Source organism: Eptesicus fuscus, chromosome 4, assembly GCF_027574615.1.
Source record: "Eptesicus fuscus isolate TK198812 chromosome 4, DD_ASM_mEF_20220401, whole genome shotgun sequence".
NCBI lineage: Eukaryota > Metazoa > Chordata > Mammalia > Chiroptera > Vespertilionidae > Eptesicus > Eptesicus fuscus.
Genome location: NC_072476.1, coordinates 3,261,000 through 3,267,727, shown reverse-complemented (window position 1 = coordinate 3,267,727; position 6,728 = coordinate 3,261,000). Strand labels below are relative to the sequence as shown.

The 6,728-nt window shown below is 55.6% G+C and overlaps 1 pseudogene; it reads left to right on the top strand.

The window, feature by feature from the left end:
• Window positions 1-515: 515 nt before the first annotated feature.
• On the top strand, window positions 516-1,069 carry LOC103296200 (EKC/KEOPS complex subunit TPRKB-like; annotated as a pseudogene).
• Window positions 1,070-6,728: the final 5,659 nt, after the last annotated feature.

The following is a 6,728-nucleotide window of genomic DNA, read 5'->3' as shown; positions in this document are numbered from 1 at the left end:
GGTGGGGAGTCCCTCACCTGGCTTGTGCCCTCTCGTAGACTGGGACCCTTCGGGGGATGTCCACCTGCTGGCTTAGGCCCGCTCCCGGGGGGATCAGGCCTGAGCTGGTAGACATCCCTCTGGCAGCCCAGGAGCCCTCAGGGGATGTCCAACTAATGGCTTAGGCCTGCTGGGAGTGGGGCCTAAGCCGTTAGTCAAACATCCTTAGTGCCTCTGCGGAGGCCGGGGAGGCTCCTGCCACCACCGCTGTGCTGGCCAGCTATGAGCTGGCTTCTGGCTGAGCAGCACTCCCCCTGTGGAAGTGCACTGACCACCAGGGGGAGCTCCTGCATTGAGCATCTGCCCCCTGGTGGTCAGTGTGCGTCATAGCATCCGGTCGTTCCCGGTCTTTCTGCCGTTAGGGTCAATTTGCATATTACCCTTTTATTATATAGGATTGATTTCAGGGTTCAGGAAGGGAGAGGTAGAGATGGATAGAAACATCAATGATAAGAGAGAATCATTGGAAACGGACGCGGGAGGCGGCGAATCCTGCTTATCTATGAAATGCAGTTAACTCATCAGCTGGACCTATTTCCCGAATGTAGGGTGACCCTTCTGTTATTTAAAGATGTAAAAAATGCTGGAGACTTGAGAAAAAAGGCCATGGAAGGTGCTATTAATAGTTCATTGATAAACCCTACAGTGATTGTTGATCCATTTCTGATACTTGTGGCAGCAAACAAAGCAGTTCATCTCTACAAACTAGGAAAAATGAAGACGAGAACTCTATCTACTGAAATTATTTTCAACCTGTCCCCAAATAACAATATTTCAGAGGCTTTGAAAAAATTCAGTATCTCAGCAAATGACACTTCAGTTCTAATTGTTTACATTGAAGATGGAGAAAACCAAATAAAGAAGACCTAATAGCTAAGGTAGAAGGTTAGCAAGTTTCCCTGAAAATCTTCCTGAAATAACAAATAGTACAGAAGTAAAAAAGATATATAAACTATCTTCACAAGAAGAAAGGATTGGGACATTATTGGATGCTATCATTTGTAGAATGTCAACAAAAGATGTTTTGTGAAATGACAAGCCTTAAAAATGTTCAGCATTTATAAAAAAAAAAAAAAGAGAGAGAGAGAGAGAGAGAGAGAGAGAGAGTCATTGATTGGCTGCCTCCTGCATGCCCCCTAATACTGGGGATTCAGCCTGCAACTCAGGCATATGCCCTGACCAGGAATCGAACTGTGACCTTCTGGTTCATAGGTCGACGGCTCAACCACTGAGCACTATCGGCTGGGCTGCTGTTGTGCTTTCTAAGTCTATGTACACTGAGTGGCCAGATTATTATGATTTCTGAACGCGTAATAATCTGGTCACTCTGTGTGTGTGTGTGTGTGTGTGTGTGTGTGTGTGTGTGTGTGTGTGTTTTAGAGGCCTGGTGCATGAATTTGTGCATGGGTGGGGTCCGGCCAGCCTGGCCAGGGGGAGGGGACATGGGCGGTTGGCCGGCCTGCCTGCTGGTCGAACTCCTGGTTGAGGGGACAATTTGCATATTAGCCTTTTATTATATAGGATATACACTGAGTGGCCAGATTATTATGTGTTCAGAGATCATAATAATCTGGCCACTCAGATTGAACATATGTAGGTACAGAACTCCTATAACTAACATTATTATTAATGCTGGGGGTCAGTATACACTTAGATTTGTCAATGCCCACGGCCTGTTGCTCTCACGCCTTCCTGTGTTCAGTGTTTCTTCCGCGATCATTTGCCTTCTGCCTAAGGAATTCCCTGGCGTGTTTCTTTGTGGAGCCTGCCCACTCCCTTTCATCGGACGGGACAGTCCTTCTATTGCCTGTACTTTGAGGGGTATTTTCACCGAGAACAGAATTCCAGGCTGGAAGTTATTTTCTTTCCCTCTCCTTCCACGTCTTCTGCCTTTATTATTTCTGTCGATAAGTCAGCAGCTAGTCTCCCAGCTGTTTCTTTGGAAGTGTGTCTTTTTTTCCTAACTGCTTGGAAGATGTCACTCTTTGTTCTCCATCAGTTTTGTTATGATGGGCCTACCTGTGGGCTTTTTGTTTTTTATCCTGCATTTCATGAGTGTGTTTGGGAACTTTTCAGGCAGTATCTCTAAATATTGCTTCGGCTTTGTTCTCCCAGCCTCTTCTAGGACTTGGTAAATGGCATCGCCATCCGTCCACTTCAGCTTCTCCGTCCAGAATCCAGGGATCCATCGCTCACCCCTTCCTGACACCTGAGCCATTTGCAGGCTCTGCCCAGCTCTGCTTTCACAGTCATGTCCTCATGTCCTCTCTCTCTCCACAGATAACGCCCGAGTCCCAGTCACCAGTCTCCACGGGGCTTCTGCGTTGTTCTCCCCCTACTCCAGCTCAGAAGCCACCTCGCAGAGTGTCGACCACAGGCCCTTGGCACGTGCTGCTCCCTCTGCCAGGAATGCTCTTACCCCACGTGCTCATATGGCAAGTCCTTCCTATCTCAGTGGAACAGCCATCTGAGAACAGCCCTCCTCTGGTCTTCCCACCTGCAGTCACTCTTCGTCTCATCACCATTTTATTTCCGCAGACTCAGTCTCTGGAGTTCTTACTTCTCTCTTCACGTATTCACCCCGTGCCTTCCCGCTGCAGGCGGTGCCCTTTGGGCAGAGCCTTGTCTCTGCTCTGCTCCTCGTGATTTGGGTGCTTTCAGCGATGAGCAACCAAATGTCCAAAGTCTGTCCGTTTCAGTTTTGTCGGACGTGCACCAGGCGCGAGAGAGTAGGTCACTTCCCCAAAGTCAGCCGGACGGGGGTGGCAGGTCTCCGACACGAACCTGTTTGCTTCCTCGCACTAGAGGCAGCAACGCCAGCTCCCGGCGCTGTCGGAGGGAGGGCACTTCACAGTCAGCATCCACAGCTGCCTCTAGTCACATGGCTCCTAAGGGGGAAACCCAGTGTTTCCCACCGAGGCCTGTTTTTCTCAGGTTCCACATTCCATTTCGCTGCCTCGGCTCCTCAGTCCCCGGAACCCGACAGCTCTGTCCCCCATGCCCGTGGGCACTGGGCAGGGTCCGGGCGGGTGTCTTACAGGAGGCCTGTCGTTGGGGTTTGTCTCGTGCACGTCGCCATCAGAGTGAGGCTTTCCGTGTCGGGGCAGAAATATCACAGGAGCCACATGCCCTTGTGGGCGCCCCGGGGAGAGGGGGCGGCGCTGGGCGGCAGGTCCTCTGGGGTCCGGCGGCTGCTGCTTCCCTTTGTCCTGAGGCACTGTCTCGGGGAGACCGTGTCAGACACACAGGTCCTGTGTCTCCCCAAGCCTCGGGGCCTGCAGCGCGGGGGAGTGGGGAGGCCCCGGGCCGCGGCTGGGCTGGGGCGGCCAGAGGCTGGCCGGTGGTGTGGCCGCCCGGTGCCGGCCAGGGAGGCGGCCGCATGGGCCCCGGTGCCTGGGAAGCACCGCAGCCGCGGGCCCCCGCCCGGGTCCGGAGCAGCCCAAGCGCCCGCCGCCTGGATGAATGAACGAATGAGCAGCGGCTTGGAAGGACCTCCCCGGAGAACCAGTACCGGTCCGTGGGGTCCGTGGCTGTCTCCTCGTCGGCCAGCCATGGACCATGTGTGCCGCCTGCTTCTGGGAAAGGAATGGGAGCGGCTGGCACTGAGAACCCGGATGGTTCCAATGAAGACGAACACCGCCACCCTCCTGCTCAGCGGGGCGAGGACAGGACAGGGGTGCAGGGCGGGGCGGGGGCGCGGGCTGGGGTGCAGGACAGGGATGCAGGGCGGGGCGGGGGAGCGGGCTGGGGGCGCCCCCAGGGCAGGGCGGGGCGGGGCGGGGGGGGGCGCAGGACAGGGGTGCAGGGCGGGGCGGGGGGGGCGGGGGGGCGCAGGACAGGGATGCAGGGCGGGGCGGGGGCTGGGGGCGCAGGACAGGGATGCAGGGCGGGGCGGGGGCTGGGGGCGCAAGACAGGGGTGCAGGGCGGGGGCGCGGGCTGCGGGCTCAGGACTGGGATGCAGGGGGCGCGGGCGGGGGCGGAGGCGGAGCGTGCGGCCTGGGTCTCCTGTGCGTTTCTCCTGTCATCGCCAAACAAGCCCTGTGCGCTGCAGGGGGCGGCAAGGAGCGCCTGTGTCAGGCCGGGCTCCTCAGTGACCGTGCAGGCGCGGGCAGCGGAGGCGCCTGCTGCTTCCCAGTGACAGCACCCCCCTCCCCCACCGCCTTCTCCGGAGCTGCCTGTCCGGCGGCCGGGCTTCGGCTCCGCCCTGGCCCTGTGGGTGGGCAGGACCTGTCTGTGCCGCAGCTGGCCGTGTCTGCAGTGTGCTGTCCCTCCCGCCCCAGGGGCAGGAGAAGCGGCTGTGGCCATAGCTGGGTGACCAGCTGACCAGTGATTGCTGAGCCATGAGCCTGAGCAGACATTGGCCGGAGTGGTAAAAGGACTCCCCTCATCCAGTCTCCCTGAACCCCATAGCGTCTGGCGGGCCAGTGGGAGGATGAGACAAGGACCAGTGAGTGCAGAACAGCGGGTGGCCCTGAGCTTAGTGCTGCCTGCAGGGGAGCAGTGAGGGCGCTGTCAGTCCCTGCGAAGCAGCCAATTGCAGAGGAGCTTGTAAGGTAAGGGGGCGGGAACAGCTACAACATAGAAGGGTTTTCACAGAGGAAAACTCCACACACTGTCTGTCTAACTGCTACTGAGGTCAGTGAGATGACACACAACCTAATGATCAAACATGGTATTTCCTTCCCCTCTGGTCTCCCAACCCATCAACTCGGGGAATCTATACTAATAGAAGGGTAATATGCTAATTAGACAGGGCGACCAGCCATCTTCCGGACATCCGACTTCCTTCCAGACAAAGCCATGGTGGTGGGGCCGAGGCAGAGCAGTTTGGCAGAGGAGGGCAGTTGGGGGCCATCAGGCTGGCAGGGGAGTGGTTAGGCGGCGATCAGGCTAGCAGAGGCAGTTAGGGGCGATCAGACAGGCAGGCAGGCAAGTGGTTAGGAGCCAGCGGTCCCGGATTGTGAGAGGGATGTCAGACTGACATACACGGAGGGGTCTTAGATTGGAGAGGGTGCAGGCCGGGCTGAGGGACACCCCCCCCCCCAATGCACGAATTTCGTGCACTGAGCCTCTAGTCCCGTATAATAAAACCTAATATGCTAAGTGTTGACCGGTCGATCGGTAGCTATGATGCACACTGACCACCAGGAGCCAGACGCTCAGTGCACAGGCATGGAAACATGGAACAGATTGATGAATCTCAGAGGGAAGGGGGGAGTGGGGAAGGTGGGAAGAGATTAACCAACGATCTTATATGCACACTAGAGGCCCGGTGCACGGATTCATGCATCAGGGGGGTCCCTTGGCCTGGCCTGCACCCTCTCGCAATCTGGGACTCCTCGGGGGATGTCTGACTGCCCGTTTCGGCCCGATTCCCGCAGGCCAGGCTCAGAGACCCCACTAGTGATTAATGAAGCTCACTCTTGGTTACTGGCATTGACCTGTCTTTACCTCATTCCTGAGAAAAGTCTTCAGACACGCGAAGAAATTCATCAGAGAGAAGGAGCGGCCGAGGGGTCGGAGCTGGTGCCGCGTGTGAAGCCAATCACTGCAGTGAGATTTAGGGGATAAGGCAGAGGAACAGCAGCAGCGTGTGTGCTGCAAGGAGATTACCAGCGAAGCCTGAGGCATCTTTGGAGATACAAAACGTGATTGAAAAAGTATTGGATCTCATAGTTAGATGAGTGAATTAAAAAGTCTTTATCTAGAAACTCCTCAACACCCCCACCCCCACACACAGAGCAGCCGGCTCCTAATCTTCTAATCCTCTCCTAATCTATTTTCTGTCTCTATGAATTTGCTTATTCTGGATATTTTATATAAATGGAATCAGATAATATATGTACCTTTTGTGTTGGCTTTTTTCACCTAGTATAATGTTCTCAAGGTCCATCCCTGTTGTAGCATGAATTGGCACTTGATTTCTTTTTATGACTGGAATATGCCGTTTTGTTCTCCATTCACTGGTTGATGGACATGGGAGTTGTTACCTGGGATGATCTTCCTAACAATTGTGCTAACTCATCCGACACGAAGGTCCAGGCCAGTGTAGGGTCACACTATGGACACAGCCCGGGGTGCCCGGTGCCAAAAGTGCCAGGGCGTGTGGAGAAACAGGCTTGAAGGACCCAGACTCAGAAGGTACCATGCCAGAGGAATGCCTAAGCCTCTCTACTCCCTGGAGAGAATGATATGTAAGCTGGTTGTAAAGGAGACGACCCGGCCCGGGGGTCCTGGAGCTTCCCACCGGGCCTGCAGGGACCGCGGCTGCCGGAAGTGACAGCCGTCCTCTGACATCGGCACTGCCGTTCCGGGTCTCGAGACGAGGGCACGGCAGCACAGAGGTCGTAGGCTTCCGGTGCCTACTCGAGCAGCAGGGGCGAGCGCAGAGCCACCCGAAAGGAACGGACGGAGGCCAGACTCACAGACTGACCGGGCTCGTCAGTCGTGAGCCCTCCGCACAGAGCTGGCTTGTCACGCGAGCTCGAACAACAGCCACGAGAAAATGGACAATGCGCTTGGAATCAAAAGACCAAGACTTGAGTCCAGCACTGGTCCTTCTGAGCTGTAAAACCTCAGATGCGACAACACGGATGGCCTCAACAGAGTCACAAAGCACGAGGCAAGTCTACCAAGAGCCCGTCACATTTGTGTTACTTACAGGTAAGGTTAGATGTTACCACCGTCT